Source organism: Pristis pectinata, chromosome 3 (assembly GCF_009764475.1).
Source record: "Pristis pectinata isolate sPriPec2 chromosome 3, sPriPec2.1.pri, whole genome shotgun sequence".
Taxonomy (NCBI): Eukaryota; Metazoa; Chordata; class Chondrichthyes; order Rhinopristiformes; family Pristidae; genus Pristis; species Pristis pectinata.
In genome coordinates this window covers 84,387,678-84,405,685 of record NC_067407.1, presented here as the reverse complement: position 1 = coordinate 84,405,685, position 18,008 = coordinate 84,387,678, and the positions used below count along the sequence as shown (strand labels likewise).

The following is an 18,008-nucleotide window of genomic DNA, read 5'->3' as shown; positions in this document are numbered from 1 at the left end:
TACACTTTGAGTTGACTTTTTCAATACTGCCTGTTTAATTCCAGTTCCAAGATGAATTACTAGCCTGAAGGCGAAACATTTCATCTGCTAGTTGTATCATTTGACATTGAAATTGTTTTGCACTGACCTTCTCCTTTCCTCATATGTGATTGTAAATAGAATAATGTTCAATGTGAAAGAAAACGTGAAACAATTGCTTTAATTGACTTTTCATATGAAGTCAATGGCACCAATTTGCATTTATATGACGGTTTTAACACAGAACAGCCGTAAAGAATTGCAGTTCCCCCAGAGGGTGCTGTAGTTAAATCTGCAACAATTACCCTTGTGCCTAAAATACTCTGTTTATTCATTCAGGGGATGGAAAAGTGAGGGTAGCAGCACATGGTTTGTGCCGATGATGGGTGATATCTTCACTGGTGGTCTTCAAGCATCTCCTCGATCAAATGTGTATATGACAGCACAGAACTGAGCTTTGATTTTCTCTGGTGTATCCTGCAAATAAAAACATAGAAAATCAGCTTCACTGTTGACCGTGTTTCATTATTGAGCTTCATATTATCTGCTTTTTTTGTCAGTGATTGATGAAAAGTGAAATGTGTGTGTCTACTCTCTCAAGGATGTTTCACCTTTTAGGAACTTTCTGAAGTAATCTTCAGGTGTCAATAACAGTGGCATCTGAGATGCTGAACACAAAAGGAATAAAAGTAATACTATACACTTCAAATCTTGAATGACTTTCAGAAGGCAGCTTGCATGATGTATTATTAAGAAATACTCTTGACACAATTAGACCCAAGCTTGAACTTAAAGCTGTATTTTTTTACCCCTTTAGAGAAAGGAATGTTATTAAGAGAGGTATCTCTGAATTCTGTAAAGTAGAGCATTCCAAATAAGTTAATAACTCTAAGTAAATAATTAAAATTCTCATTTTAGTCAGTGGTACTTCGTTACAGCATTTCTAGTGCTGTTGTTGTTTAGTATGTCATCAACACTGAAAAAAGATTAGCTTCAGAGCAGCTCTATTCAGACTGAAATTCTATGGTAAAAGAAAGGGAGTGCAACGTTCTGATTTTGCAGTACTTTGGATGAAGTGCTTCTCAGGAATGGTCTTCAACCTGAAAAGTTAACTGTTTCTCATTCCGCAGGTACACAAGCACAGATCCAGGTGAGTGTTTCCAAGATTTTCTGCTCAAACAATGGTGAAAAAGGGAAAATTCTCATCCTTTGTTGCCATGAAACTGAACATATTCCACTTTCCAACTGTGTTGCTTACAGTGTAGAAACTGTTTCATGCCCTATTGGATATGCTATTGGGCCATTATACAGTGCTCCAACAACTGCTTTGGTCACAGACACACTACTGCAATCTTCAGCAACACTGGAAGTTCAAGGCTTCAAGTAAAGCAAACTGGCTGACATCTAGATTTTCCTCCCTGACTCTACCGTCCTTTTCTCCTTTTAAGCCACTCCTTAAAACCAATGTCTTTGACTAACATTCAAAGATATTATCTCTTTATAGTAGCAAATATTATTGGATAGCATGGAGTATGCAAAATGAAAATATGCTATCTTGAACTAAGGCAGGGTCTGTGGGATTGGGAAAGAAAGAGGGCCAGTGACTAGGGGTCTTGAATGAGTGGTGGGTATGGGCCAGACATCAATGGCCAGGGGTCTGTGGGTAGATGGGTGTGGTAGAAATGCTGGTGGATATCATTACTTGTTGGACGGTTGGGTTGTGTGTAAAAACAGGGCCATAATTGAGGATCAGAAACAGTTGCAGCTTTTTCCAGTCCGGGAGAAGAATACTATTTTCAAACGTCTGAATTTCTAGGCCAGATATATTATTTTTGAAACCTTTTAATTCTTTACTTCTGAAAGATCAGAATGTAAGCACTTATGTGTTAAAATTACTTCTTCCTGTCCACACATTCTGAACCTGAGTTGGGCTTTTATCTTCTCTACTATGTTCCTGAGGTTAGCACAACTTAATTGCATGAGATTAATTTTGCCAAGATTTCCAAAACACCTTTAAGGCCTTTATTATAATTGAACTTCCTAATGTTTTACAAAGATGTTGAATGATGCCGGGGCAATGGCCAAGGAAGCTTGGTAACTTGGATTTAGGTAGTTTGATCATTGCTGCATTTACACAGTCATGCATGCACTTGTTGACATGCATGCACACTGCCAGGCATGCTTTCAAATGATGTTTCCGTGCCAACCTGTGCATCTTCCATAAATTTAATTAGTGAAGATTTAACTGTTAATCTGATGACGCCAACACCTCTATGATGTTGAAGTACATTTGATTGTGGAACCTTGCATGGGTTCAGATATGGAGTCTACTTCCAACATTGGATCAGTTCTTGCCCAGGAGGTGTGGATGACATCAGCAATAGTTTATTTATTGCCCAGCCCTTCTTCTGCAGCAACTACTCTTACAATCGGTAGGTGGCTCGATTAGGAAGTGGAAAGTCAATCATATAAAATGGGATAGGAAGTACAGTCAGGCTGGAGCAGTAATGATGACATATTCCTTTCCATAAAGGCTGGTAAAGTTAAAGTTGAGTTTGTCATATTGACAAGTACACGTGTGTACAGGTGCAATGAAAAACTTAATTGCAGCAGCGTCACAGGCACATAGCATCAGATAAGCAGCATTCACAAGGAAAACATAAAATAAACATAACTTGTACACAACTTTTACAAGAAAAAAACACAATTAGAACCAAAAAAAAAGAGTCCATTTCAGTGCAAAGTGATCAAAGTCATAGTGTTGTTAAACTGTAGTGGTGATTAGGGTTTTGCTGGTTGCTTCAAGAATCAAATGGTTGAAGGGAAGTAGCTGTTCTTGAACCTGGTGGTGTGGGACTCAGACTGCCCGATAGTAGCTGTGAAAAGGTGGCATGGCACAGATGGTGGGGATCTTTGATGATGGATGTTGCCTTCTTGAGGCAGCGCCTCCTGTGGATACTACCGATAGTGGGGAAGGGATGTGCCCGTGATGTAGTAAATCTGTTGGGGTTTTTAAATCTATTGCTTCTATCCTGCTCTTATAAGACTTTTGAACAGATCTCTTGTACGATAAAGATGAACTCTTGATCTCACAATCTATCTTGTACCTGATTGTCTACTTGCACTGTACTTTCTCTGTAACTGTATCACAATATCCTGCATTCTTTAATTACTTTTCTCTTTGCACTCTCTTGATGTACTTGTTTTGAAATGATCTGTATGGAAGGCATGCAAAACACAGTTTTTCACTGTATCTCTGTACATGTGACAATAATAAACCAATTATCAATGCCGGTGTGGTGTAGTTTGACCACTTGGTGGTGGTTAACGAATGCAAATTATGGAATTCTTCCAGTTTTCACTACAATGAGTGAAAATGCCACTCAAAAATCCTAATAAACAAAGTCAAGAAAGTGATGCATCAGAACTTGTGAGCTAATTGTCAACTAGAAACTCCAAACTATATCACAGCACAATCCAGTAACTAGCAGAATAGCAGCTGTGACACCATGCCAGATCTGATATTGAAGAATTTATTTCAACCAACCTTAAATCTCAAAATTTGTAATACTGGAAGTAATCTTACTTGTTCCATTTCTTTAGTTCTCCTTTCTATGTCTTTGCAAACATCTTGCAAGTTCCCCCTGAGATGTTGAAATTGAGTTACCCCCAAGAGTTGTCAGCATTCTTGTCCTCAAAATTGACTGAATCCGTAATATTAGTGTGCAAACCTAAAACTGGCTCATTTATCTCTGGAAGTTTATGTCAACTCGATCCTTAACCTCGGACCAGGTCTTTTTGCAAGGCACTGTTTGAGAATTACCTGTAAATTAAAATAAAGAAAAACTAGAAATCTGAAACAGAAAATGCTCAGCAAGTCAGGCAACATCTGTGGAAAGAGAAACGGTCAACATTTCAGGGCTGGGACACCATCAGAACTGAGAAAGAGAGAAATGTTAGTTTATGTAGTAGTTTGGGGGAGCACAATATGCCAAACTTTATCCAAAAGCAAAATAAAAACTGCAATTTTATAAAATGTTGGGGTTCATGGGAAGTGGGGGGGAGAATGACAGGGTTGGAGGGTCGGGGTCCTTTTAACTCCTCTTATTTTGATACAGATGGTACGGAAGGTGAGGATCAATAACTGGCTCCTGGATAAGATCAGGAGTTCAAATGGCAAGAGGCCACTTCTAGGAACACAGTGGACCTGTCCCAGCTAGTAAAATGTTTGTAAGGTGGAGGAGGGGAGGTATTTTGAACAGTGAGGGTGGGATGAGGGAGGGGTTCTTCTGGTCACAGTTGCAATTGGGGGAGGGGTTACTTTTTACTCTTGTACAGATTCAGATCAGCCATGGTCTTATTAAATGGCAGAGCAGGTTTGAGGGATCGAGTGGTTACTCCTGCTCCTAATTAGGTTGCATGTTAATCTGTACAGTTTGTGAATTGCTTTGGAAGATTTTAACATTTAGATTGTTTTTCTATTTTTTCATTGTCCCTTTTTTTCTTTTAATCCAGACTTTCTATCCCTCTCTTCAATTTTCATACTTCACCTATTTTGACTTTGAATTCATCTCCTTTAACTTCCCCCCTTTTTGCGTCCCTTGTTTATTTCTTGATCATCCAATTTGATTGGTTAAAGAGAAGCTCAATTAATTGCCGTCATCTATCTGTCACGGTGCTGATATCAACTCACATTCTGTGGGAAGATTATTTTGGGTTGAAGGGTGCAGAGACTTACAGTATCTAACCAAATGCAAACACAATGACATGTCCTGAAACTCTGAAATCTGGCTCAAAATGATCTGATGTCCTGATTTATTATTCACCCAAATACTCAATATTATTTCCAGTGGCTTGGCCTGGTGTATCAATAGTTTAATATGGCTTTGTATCCTTTCTGGCTGTGATTGGTACCCATCTTAATTACGCTACATATACACTACATCTGTGCAAATCCCCACAGCATCTGGCGACCCTGTGATCTCTGTCTTGGAGGCCGATGTCAGAACATCCTTCAGAGAGTGAACCCTCACAGGGTGTCAGACCCTGATGGTGTACCTGGCCGGATACTGAAAACTGATGCCGACCAACTGGCTGGAGTGTTCAAGGACATCTTCAACCTCTCACTGCTGCGGTCTGAGGTTCCCACCTGCTTCAAAAGGGCAGCAATCACAGAGGTGCCCAAGAAGAACCGGGTGGGCTGCCTCAATGACTATCGCCCAGTAGCACTCACATCTACTGTGATGAGAGGTTGGTTATGGCCAGAATTAACTATGGCAAGGACCTGGACCTGCTGCATTTTGCCTCCTGCCACAACAGGTCTACAGCAGACACAATCTCTTTGGCTCTCCACTCTGCTTTGGAGCACTGAGACAACAACAAAGCATATGTCAGGCTGCTGTTTATCAACTGCAGCTTGGCCTTCAACACCGTCATCCCCTCACTATTAAACAAACAGCATCAAATCCTGGGCTTCTGTACCTCACTCTGCAAATGGATCCTCAGCTTCCTTATTGGGAGACCACGGTCAGTGCAGATCAGTAATGACATCTCCATCTCACTGACAATCAACACAAGCGCACCTCAAGGATGCGTGCTTAGCCCACAACTCTGCTCTCTCTACACTCATGACTCTGTGGCTAAGCACAGCTCAAACACCATCTATAAATTCACAGATGACACCACTGTTGGCAGAATCTCAGCTGGTGATGAGGAGGCGTACAGGAGTGAGATAGTTCAACTGATTGAGTGGTGTTGCAACAATAACCTCGCACTCAACATCAGCAAGACCAAGGAGATGATTGTTGACTTCACGAAGGGGAAGTTAGGAGAACACACATCGGTCCTCACTGAGGGGTCAGTGGTGGAATGGGTGAGCAGCTTCAAGTTACTGGGCAGCAGCATCTCGGGGGATCTATCCTGGGCCCAACGCATTGATGCAATCACTAAGGAAGCATGCCAGCAGCTCTACTTCATTAGGAATTTGAGGAGATTTGGTATGTCACCAAAGACTCTTGCTAATTTCTATAGATGTACAGTCGAGAGGATTCTGACTGGTTGCATCACAACCTGGTATGGAGGTTCCAATGCACAGGATTGCAAGAGGCTGCAGAAGCTTGTAGACTCAGCCAGCTCCATCATGGGCACAAATCTCCCCACCATTGAAGATATCTTCAAGAGGCGGTGCCTCAAGAAGGTGGCATCTATCACTAAGGACCCTCCCTATCCGGGACATGCCCTCTTCTCATTACTACCATCAGGGAGGAGGTACAGGAGCCTGAAGACCCACACTCAACAATTTAGGAACAGCTTCTTCCCCTGACATCAGATTTCTGAACGGTCCATGAACACACGAACACTATTTCATTATTCCTTTTTTTTCTGCACTATTTATTTATTTTGTAATTTATAGTAATTTTATGTCTGCACTGTACTGCTGCTGCAAAACAACAAATTTCATGGCATGCAAGTCAATGATAATAAACCTGACTCTAATTATAATGACAAATAAATTTTGGTTACAAGATAATCACGACAACAGTAAAACAAACTTTATCCAGAAGAGAAAGATACGGTAATTTTATGAAGCCTTGGAATTCATGGGGTGGGGGAACAGAAGGATGAGGCTGGAGGGTTGGGCTCCTATTAACCCATTGCTTTTGTTTAATCCAGAAGGTTAGATCCCTGCTGAACCCAGTGGTTACCACTTACTCATGAACCACTGGTGTCTATGATTTTCTTTTACTCTATAAAACTCCAAAGATTTCCATGCTTTTCAGAAGACCTTTCAATTGATACAACTTCAGTATTTTCTTCAAATGTCTACGATGACATTAAATTCTACCTCAGGCTATATTCCCCTCAATTTGCACTAATGTTGCTGTGTTTATTTTTGTTTAGTTGGTCGTGTAAGTTATGTTTAATTTATGTTAATTTATTTGTCATGATTGTAATGTACGGCGCTGCTGCTGCAAAAAGCTAATCTTCATGGCATTTATACCCTGGGTCTGCATGCATATGACAATAAACTTCAACTTGAACTTGAAAGCATAAACAATGTCAGTCAGGGTAATGTGTAATGTTATTGCAAAGGCCTGGAGTAATTTCAGGGTATGGATCTTCTTCCTCGGGTCATTGCATTGGAGGAAGGTCTCTGAATGTTATTATTGCATATAAATAAATGTCTATTCTCAAAAGAAGCTTTTTCAGCAACTGCTTGTCTCTTACAGGTGATGATCCATGGAGAATTGCTTGAACAATCACAAACCAATTAGTTTCCCAAAATGGGTTTAAAAATGCCTGCTAATGCGGCACAGATTTAATTCAAAAGACAGTATACCAAAGAAGAATTGTTAAAATTGTCTGAGCATTTAGGCAGTTAAGATGATATATGATGTAAGGAATTCACTGACAGATTACTTGTATTATTCACTTCAATTCCTTTCCTCCTCTGTTGAAAACTTATTGATCCAGGGATGTCAGAATTTGGTATTGTGGATGCCAATACTTTAAATCAATTGAACCTGGAGCTGATAAAATCACTAGGCTGTATTTTTTTTAAATGGGGAAAGGTATGGTAAAATTGCCAATTAGTTTACGAGTTTTATGGAAGATCAGTAGCTGTGCTCTGTCTTCCCTTTTCACTGACCAGTGTTGATTCCTGCCCATTTTCTTTCCTTGAAGCTTTGTAGTGATAACATGTCCCAGCACAGTGCTAAGTCTGCTGCATATTGATAGATGGATTCTGGGGAACGTGGACCACCACCCAAGTTTAAATTAGCTAATGAAATTCATTTATTGTTAAAGTGGCCAGTTAAGCTTCAACTATCGGCGGGGTAGATGGGAATCTGATATGCAAGTTTTTCTCACAGAGAGTGGCGAACTGCAGAGGTGGTGGTAGAGGCAGGAACAATTACAACGTTTAAGACATTTGGACAGTATATGGATAGGAAAAGTTCAGAGTATTATGGGCATCTTGGTCAACAGGGACAAGTTGGGCAGAAAGCCCCATTTCCGTGCTGTATAACTCTATGAATCTATCTGTGGGATTGGTGAGACCACAGCTGCAGTACTGTGTATGGTATTCTCCTCAATCAAACAGGGATGTTAATACATTGGAAGTGGTTTAGAGAAGGTTTATTAGACGGATACATGGAATGGGTGGGTTGTCTTATGAGGAAAGTTGAAAACTTTCTGCTTGAGTTTGGAAGCATGAGGGGGAACTTGACTGAAACAGAAAAGGTTGTGAGGTGCTTTGGCAGAGTAAACGTGGAGAGAATGTTTGCTTGTGAGAGAATCTCGAAACATGAATTCATTGCTTAAAAAAATGTGTCGCCCATTTGAAACAACAATGAGGCAAAAATCCTTCTCTCTAAGGGTATGTATCTTTGGAACTCTTTCTATAAAGGGCAGTTGAAGTAGAGTGAATATCCTTAAAACTGAGCTGGATAGATATCTGATGAGCAAAGGGGTTGACAGGAATGCAGAGTTCAGATACAATCAAATCTGTCTGATTTTATTAAGTAGCAGAGCAGAACTGAAGGGCTGGCCTATCATATTCCTAATTCATTTGTCCATCTTTCAATGCTGGAATTTGCAGTCAGTGGCAAATTTCCTATCACGCCAAAGAAAGCTGACTATAGGGATCTAACCCAATGATCTCTGACATTAAGAATATAATAATAGGAGGGAAGAGAGTTGGTGTGGATTACGTCAGGGAAATTGTGTTTAACAAATCTCAGGGTTTTGAGATTGTAACAAACAGAATAAATAAGGAGGATCCAGTGGCAGTGGTGTATTTAGACTTTCAGAAAGCCTCAGGTGAGGTGCCACACAGTTATTAACAGGGGTTCATACACTGGTGTGGATTGAGGATTGGTTAATGGGCAGAAAACAGAAGGAATAAACAGGTCATCTATTGCCTGGGTGACTGTGACTTGGGAGAACATAGAATATTACAACACAGTACAGGCCCTTCAGCCCATGATATTGTGCCAACATTTTATCCTGCTCTAAGATCTATCTAATCCTTCCCTCCCACATAACCCTCCATTTTTCTATCATTCATGTGGCTATCTAAGAGTCTCTTAAATGTCACGAATGTATTTACCTCCACAACCTCTGCTGGCAGTGTGTTCCACACACCCACCACTCTCTGTGTGTAAAAAAAATTACCTCTGACATCCTCCTTATACCTTCCTCCAATCATCTTAAAATTATGCCCCCTCGTGTTAGCCATTTTCACCCTGGGGAAGAAGGTCTCTGACTGTCCACTTGATCTATGCCTCTCATCAACTTGTACACCTCTATCAAGTCACTGCTCGTCCTCTTTAGCTCCAAAGAGAAAAGCCCTAGTTCACTCAACCTATCCTCATAAGACATGCTCTCTAATCCAGGCAGCATCATGGTAAATCTCCTCTGCACCATCTCTAAAGCTTCCACATCCTTCCTATAATGAGGTGACCAGAATTGAACACAATACTCCAAGTGTGGTCTGAATGCTAAAGTAACAATAATGAGGAATAAGTGTGTATCTTGTGTGCACCCTGAACCAGGGAAAATAGGTACTGGTTAATTGTACTGCACAATTTACTGTGTAATCCACTTTAGCCACATTTATGTTTTCAATGTAGATTAAAGCCCCGATATTACAGGGAGACAGGAGGGGTGTGTGGTGGAGGGACTGGGGAAGGAGGTTGCAGTGTTATGCTCATGAAATCTAAATGAATGGCAGGACCCAAGTAAAATAAATGTTCTCTCCACTTCCTCATACAGCCCCATTGGTTGCCAGGCTGCCAAAAGGGGGTGTTCCTCAGCTGCTGGGGAGTGGCGAGAAGAGAAGGGGCGATGAGAAAGGATGCAGTGAGAAACCTGAGGTCCAGAGTGAGGAAAGGCATAAAGCAGGGATATGGAATGAGGGCTCAGAAAGAATGGGGAGACTTGAGGTTGGCAAGGGAGGGAGAACAGTTTAGCTCATGTGAGGCACATCAAAAGGACAAGATTGATCCCACCAGCTGCTGCTGTGGGAGGGAAATCAAAGGCTGAAAATGGAGGTTGGCCATGTGTTGCTGAGATAGTCCAAGTAAGCATGGCTGTTCAATTCTTTTTGTGTTGACTTGTTTCCAGGCCATAGCTTCTGGCATCCTGTCACATTGATCAGCCTACCTCAAGGAAGTCAGCGATGCCCTCTTTTTCCAAGCTCAACACCTCGATCGACAGTGGCCATTGAGGGAAAGATGTAGCCATGACTGTCAAACGGGGTTTCCTACAAGCTCAGATTGTGAGAGGCTGCACCCCAGCAGTGAGCAGGGCACCTCTGCATCACCCAGCAGGAAAGACCAACCACTCCGTCAATCTGTAGTTGGTAACAAGAAAACAAAGGACTGCAGATGCTGGAATCCAGATGAAAAACACTATGATGCTGAAGGAACATAGGGACAGAGCGCAGGTGTTCTGCGAAACAGTCACCTAGTCTGTGTTTGGTCTCACCACTGTAGAGGAGGCCATTCTTGGAGCACCAAATGTAGTAGATGATATTAAGGGAGGTGCAGGTGAAGCTCTGTCTCACCTGAAGGGACTAGTCAGTAACTTCTCAGTGACAGTAAAATAAACCAGACTGGCCCCTTTCTTAATAGTTGCCTTAAGGCCTGCAAACTTAGTTAGCCCATTTCTTCCCCTTACTCTTTGACCCATCACATGCCTGGTCTGTGTATGTTTAATCAAAACAGATCACAAGGCATTTTGCTAGCAAAGTTTTCATCTTTCAGAGAAATTCTCACTGCAGGGCAAGCTCCTTTTAATTTGTATTCTTCTTTGTAAGTGATCCCTGTGCCTCTCTGCCATCCAGTGTGCCCAGATGGTCACGCTATTCTTGGCTTTTATACTGTCATCACTTCTCCTCAAATCATCTTGCCAAGGTTGTACAAACTAGTTGCCATCTATTGCCATGGAAACGTGAAGATGGGGGTCAGGTGTTTTAGTTGTTGCTCATGAGAATGTAATTGAAAATCTAAACAACTCAGACTGCCACAACACAGGGAGGCCAGAGTAATTGGAAAAAGCATGGACTCTTATTATAGTACTTGCATACTTGGTGCCTGGGCTGTCTGTGCATTCCTAAAATGCAACCTAATGTGTCTGGTGTAACAAAGGAGTGGCAGTAATGTTAAAAATATATGCCACTTGAGTGATTCTTTGCAAAGAGGTTTTAGAACTGGTTGTTAACAATTAAGATTAAATGTCCTTTAAAAAAGAACATCATGGCTTAAATGTGCAGAGACATTATGATTTAATATATATGGTTTGCAGGAATTTTGACGTTATAAAAGGAAGCTAGGTAAGTACATGAAGGTGAACAAGTAGTTTACAGCTGCCCCTTAGGTTCTTTATGAGGTGCATTGAACACCAATTTCGACAGTTTTCCCTCCAAGTTGCATATCCTCCTGACCTGGGAACATAATAGATAAGATAAGATACAGTATCTTTATTAGTCATATGTACATTGAAACACACAGTGAAATGCATCTTCTGCGTAGAGTGTTCTGGGGGCAGCCTGCAAGTGTTGCCATGCTTCTGGTGCCAACATAGCATGTCCACAACTTCCTAACCCGTACGCCTTTGGAATGTGGGAGGAAACCGGAGCACCAAGAGGAAACCCACGCAGACACACGGGGAGAACGTACAAACTCCTTACAGACAGAGACGGGAATTGAACCCAGGTCGCTGGTGCTGTAATAACGTTATGCTAACCGCTATTCCTTCAACATCAATGGGTCAAAATCCTGGAACTCCCTGTCAAATAAAACTGTGGGAAAGCCTTTCCAGAAGGATTGCAACAAATCAAGAAAGTGGCTCACCACGGCTTTCTCAATGACCATTCGGGATGGGCAATAAATGCTGACCTTGGCAGAGATACCCACATCCCAATAAAAGGGGGGAAACGTCAAAGGCACGTGATTAGACTCTCACTGGTTGGAGATGTTTTACCTTGCACTTTTTTGGTACAAATGGTACTTGTCACCTATCAGGCTTTGCCTGAATGTTTTTGAGGTCTTCCATGAAGGCATGAGCTGGTTCATTTGTGACTAGCTAAGAATAGAATTGAACATTATGCAGCTATCAACAAAGATCTCCTCTACTTTTGACCATATGATGGAAGGAAGGTCATTGATGAGGATAGTTGGGCCTAGACCACCGTAGTAATGATACCTGCAGTGATGTCCTTGGAGCCAGGATGATTGATCTCCAACAACCACAATCATCTTCCTTTATGTGAGGTATGATTCCAGCTATTAGTGTGCTTTCCCCTTAATGCCCATTGACCTCAGTAGTCCTTGGGAAACACTGCCCTGATGTCGAGGGCAGTCATTTTCACTTCAGCACTTGAATTGCACTCTTCATTCCATGACTGAACCAAGCCTATGATGAGATCTGGAGCCAAGAGGTCCCTGGGCAAAACCAAAACTGGGAATCTGATTGCATCAATTTACCAAGACTTCTTCAAAAGCACATCACAAACCAATGAGCTCTGTCACCCAGAAGGACAAGGGAAAAAAGGCCCATGAAAATGCCACCATCTCCAACTCCCCTCAAATTCACACACCATCCTGCCTTGGAAATAAATCACCATTGTTGCTCAGTCAAAATCCCAGGATTTCCCACTAAGTAGCACTGTGGGTGTACATTGACCACATGGATCGCAGTGAAGAACCTCTGGGAGATATACACAGTGACTTCAATGGGCTTGGCATTTGCGTTAAGGATCTTCAAATTCCTAGGGCCAGGAGAGAACCAGCTCTATCTTTAACCAACTAATATTTCTGTTCGTGTTGGATAAAATTTCCCAGTCCTTATTTTGACTCTCTGCTCCTGATAATCCAAAATCTCTCTTGCTCTTAATTGGGGGAAATTATTCAATGATTCAAATTAAGCAGGATAAGTGACAATAGAAAGCAAATTACTTCATACTAAAAATTTGAATGGTCAGATGTCTTAAATTAAGCAACAGAATTGAAAGTAGTACTTGATTGAACTTTAATATTTTGGGGTTCTTTATTGTTTGTTGAGTCTAATATAACATGTGGAACAGAGTTCTTTGGATTTTCTTAAACACTGGCTTTAACATTTGTTACTTAAGTGAGGACATGGCTTGAAAGAATGACAGCAGTAGTATGGATTGTAGTGAGAAGAATTCAAGCTGATAACCCTGGCAGCTATGATTACTGCGACTTGTTACCCAGCACTATAGCAGACTTGCTGCTACTTCCAGTTTCACTAACCTACTTTGGCAGCTTTTACCCACACACTACAAGGTAGAGGGCACTTCTGCTGAACCTGCAGGTGAAGGGTCCTCCTTCATTCACCACAAGTCAAGTCCGCGATTGGTTTGGGAACTATTGTGGTAGGTGCGGGTGATTTGTTATGAATGCCTACCCTGGAGGATTGGATTGATTCTCATGGGGAAAGTCATTGGTAAACAAGATGGCACCAGAGCGTGGTGACCTCATTGCAGATCTAACTCATTACTTTTACTATAATCATTCTACTCTTTTAAATTTAAACTCTATGTCACTAAGTATACTCTGTGACACTTTACTCTGTATTCTGTTGTTTTTACCCTGTACTACCTCAATGCACTGTTTATTGAATTGATCTGTAGGACGGTATGCAAGACAAGTTTTTCACTGTACCTCAGTACAAGTAACAATAATAAACCAAAACCAATACTTACTGGGAGAACTTTCCTCTGGGATCCTGCCATAAATATTTTAATGATCCTTGACACAGCAGACCGGGGCTGGGATCATGGAAGAATCATTGCAGTTGGCAAAGTTCCAAACCCGATCTGTCTGGTTCATTGATAAGTGAGGCAAGATTGTGCTGGAATGTTGCCAAAATTGGGCAGTGAACTCCAGTACCCTATTCCCATTCTGAACTCTAAATCTTGCCTGCCTCTTGTTGGGACCACAACTGGTTGATTGCATCAGCTTTTGCTGAGGTCTAAATAATTTCTGGGGCATCTACCTCGTGGATCTTCTGCACCCCCCGCCCCTTCTAAAACATTAAAAAGACATCTTCTCATGCTAGTACTGGGGCACCACCCTCAGGAGCGCTCTCTCCTTTCTCTCACCTGGATGAGCAGTGTGATCCTGAGTCATAGTCACAGCAGTATCAGAAAGACTGCCTGGAGTCATGCCACAAATGCTGCCGGTGAACTGGAGAAGCTAAACACAAATGTCATTAACATTTCCAGGAACATGCAAGAACACAAGAAAATAGGAGCAGGAGTAGCACACTTGGCCCCTCAAGCCTACCCTGCCATTCAATCTGCCACAGATTTCAACTCCTCCTGTGTGCCAGTTCCCCATAGCCCTCATCCCTCAACCTTCCAAAAATGTATCTACTTCCAATTTAAATACTTCTAATGAGTTAGCTTCCACAACTCTCTGGGTACAGAATTCCAATGATTTATCACCCTCTGCAAAAATAAATTTCTATGTACCTTGGTTTTAAATTACCATGCCCTTATCTTGAAATTATGTCTCCTCGTTCAAGATTCTCCCATTAATGAAAACATCTTAACATCCGTTAAGCCCCCACATAATTCAATAAGATCACCCCTCATTGTTCTGAACTGCAAACAGTACAGACCCAACTTTTTAAGCCTCTCTTGTAGGACAACCCTTGAGGATAAGGAATTAGCCTGATGAATCTTGGAGAGAAACTCACTAAACCTCAGAATTTTTCCTTTTGAGTCTTAAAATATGAATTCCAGTAGCTCAAGGTTTTCTCTGTTGATATATTGTTTAGTCCCCAATTAGATGTGTCAGTGTGAGAGTAGAGGACAGTCAGAGCTGTCTGTTAGCATCACCATTTTCAATCAGAAAGCAAATAAAATGGATATTGCAGTTCTCCTAAAATGAAATATTTGTCTGAATTGAGTTGATACCAGTCCAGCAACAATATTCCCCAACTTTGTTTTGAATTAAGCTCCTGTCCCAACAAGATAAGTGCTAGGTTATGCAAACATTAAGTTTTAATACGTGATGGCTGGCCAGATCCAATTATGAGCCAGCCTCAACATCAAAATGAAAAACAAGATTCTGGAATAGATAACCCAGTCAATCCAATTACAATGCCAAAGAAATGAGGATAATAACTAGTGAGGTCTTGGATCATTTGCTTACTATGAGCAAGGAGGTATTGGCAGCCTTGAAGTGCATAAAGGTGGGCAAATCCCCACCAAATGCACCCCTGGACGTTATGGAAGGCCAGGGAGGAAATCGGCGAGGGCCTTGTAGAGATATTTACTTTGTTGTTAGCACTGGCGAAGTTCCAGAAGACTGGAAGGTGGCTAATGTTGTTCCTTTGTTCAAGAAGGATAGCAAGGACAGGCTGGGTAACTACAGGCTGATGATCCTGACTCCAGTTTTAGGGAATTACTGGAGGGAATTCTGAGGGATAAAATCTACCATCACTTAGATAGTCAAAGGCTGATCAGGAACATGCAACATGGTTTTGTGCATGGGAGGTCATGTCTGATGAATCTTTTGGAGTTTTTCGAAGAGGTAACTAAAGGGATAGATGAAGGTAGGGCAGTGGATGTTGTCTATGTGGACTTTAGCATGGCCTTTGACAATGTCCGGCATGGCAGGCTGATCTGGAAGGTTAAGTCACATGGAATTCGGGGGGAGCCAGCAAGGTGGATTAAGAATTGGCTCAACAAAAGGAAGCTGAGGGTGATGGTTGAAGGTCCTTTCTCCAACTGGAGGCCTGTAACTAGTGGGATGCCCCAGGGGTCAGTGTTGGGACATCTGCTATTCATTATGTATGTAAATGATTTGGATATAAATGTACATGGCATGATTAGCAAGTTCGCTGATGATACTAAATGAGGGAGTCTTGTTGATATTGTAACCTGCTTCACTGAATTGCAAAGAGATCTTGATCAGTTAGGGATATGGGCTGAGGGATGGTAAATGGATTTCAACTTGGATAAGTGTGATGTGATACATTTTGGACATTCAAACCAGGTTAGGACTTGTACAGTGAATGGCAGGGTACTGACGAGTGATGTGGAACAGAGAGACCTGGGAGTACAAGTGTACAGGTTGCTGAAAGTAGCCATGCAAGTAGACAGGGTGGTGGTGAAGGCATTTAGCATGCTGGCCTTCATCAGTCAGGGTGTCAAGTTTAGGAGTAGGAACATTATGTTGCAGTTATTCTAGTCGTTGGTGAGGCCGCACTTGGAGTATTGTGTACAGTTTTGGTCACTCTGTTATAGGAAAGACATTGTCAAGCTGGAGAGGGTGCAGAAGAGATTTACAAGGATGCTACCTGGACTAGAGGACCTGAGTTATAGGGAGAGGTTGGCCACATTGGATCTTTATTCCTTGGAGCGTAGGAGAATGAGAGGAGACCTCATAGAAATTTATAAAATTATGAGGGCTTTGGATATGGTGGACGGTCATAGTCTTTTCCCCAGGGTTGCGGAGTCCAAAACTAGAGGGCACAGATACAAGATAAAGAGGGGAGAGATTTAAAAGAGATCTGAGAGGCAACTTCTTTACACTGAGGGTAACACTCAGTGTTACACTCAGTCTTTACACTTTACACTTTACACTGAGCTGCCAGACGAAGTGGTTGAGGCAGGTACAATTGGAACACTTAAGAGGCATTTGGATAGGTACACGGAGGGGAGAGGCTTGGAGGGTTATGGGCCGAACGTGGGGAACTAGGACTAGCAGGGAGGATGCTGTGGTTTCTCTATAACTCTATGATTCTATAATCACAAACACACACCAGCAAGGGAGGCCTAAATATTTGTCACACTACTCCAAAAGAAAAAGCAAGACAAACAGAAAATATGGGAATAGTTAGCAGGCCAAGCAGCATCTGTGCAGAGAGAAATACTGTTAACATCTCAGGTTGATGACTGTTCACCACAAATTTCCCACCACAATCTTGCCTTACTTATGTATGAAGAAGAAAGTTTGGGATGGAGATTTACTTGGTGCCATGAAGAATTACTGAACTCAAACATTAATTCTGCTTCTCTTTTCACAGATGCTGCTTGACCTGCTGAGTATTTTCTGTGCTATTTCAAATTTCCACATCTACCTTTCTTCAGTTTTTCAAAAGATACCGTGGTGCACACTTGAAAATTGGCTTAACTTGGAAGAAGGCAAATTTGGACTCATTACTGGATGTCCTAAACTGCTGATGGGAAATTTGATTGTACCTAGCACCTCCCTTCCTGTGTAAAGCTCCCCAAATGATCTCAATAGTGGTGCAATACACAAAATGCATTTACACTGAGAATATTAACATCATATTTCTGAAAAAATGATAGTTTACTCACAGATTAGCAAAGTTTCACTGCCCCGTTTTCCTGAAACTGCATTATTTAAAGTATAAGCATTCAAATTACATCCTTCGTCTTAAGAGTGTGATTGCTTGTGACCTCCAGCACAACCTCACAAATATGCCTTGGCTGCTTTCCCCGTGTTGATCAGGGTCATCATTATTCTTGCCTTCCTGACCTCGTTTTATTCCAGATCGCTAATACTAATCTTTGTGACTCTTTGCTTGTGTTCTCTGTGGCTTTAGGGAAGTGACACAAACTGCTGACTCAAAGACAGGAGACTTCATAGAACATAGAACACTACAACACAGTACAAACCCTTTAGCCCACAATGTTGTGCCAACATTTTATCCTGCTCTACAATCCATCTAACCCTTCCCTCCCACATAGCCCCCTATTTTTCTATCATTTATGTGTCTATCTGAGATTCTCTTATATGTCCCTAATGTATCTACCCCCACAACCTCTGCTGGCAGTGCGTTCCATGCACCCACCACTCTCTGTGTAAAAAAAAACTTACCTCTGACATCCCCTTTACACCTTCCACCAATCACCTTAAAATTATGTCCCCTATTTGCCCTTCTGTGAACTGGGTCGGGAAGACTGAGTTCAGGCTTTTGCCTACATT

At 41.7% G+C, this 18,008-nt stretch overlaps 1 long non-coding RNA gene across 1 annotated transcript; it reads right to left on the bottom strand.

Moving 5' to 3' along the window:
- Positions 1 to 252: 252 nt before the first annotated feature.
- LOC127568738 (uncharacterized) lies at positions 253 to 17,533 on the bottom strand. Its single transcript, XR_007956062.1, has 3 exons — positions 17,378 to 17,533; positions 14,147 to 14,240; positions 253 to 495 (listed from the first exon to the last, which is right to left on the bottom strand). It is a non-coding gene; the product is annotated as an uncharacterized LOC127568738 (long non-coding RNA).
- Positions 17,534 to 18,008: the final 475 nt, after the last annotated feature.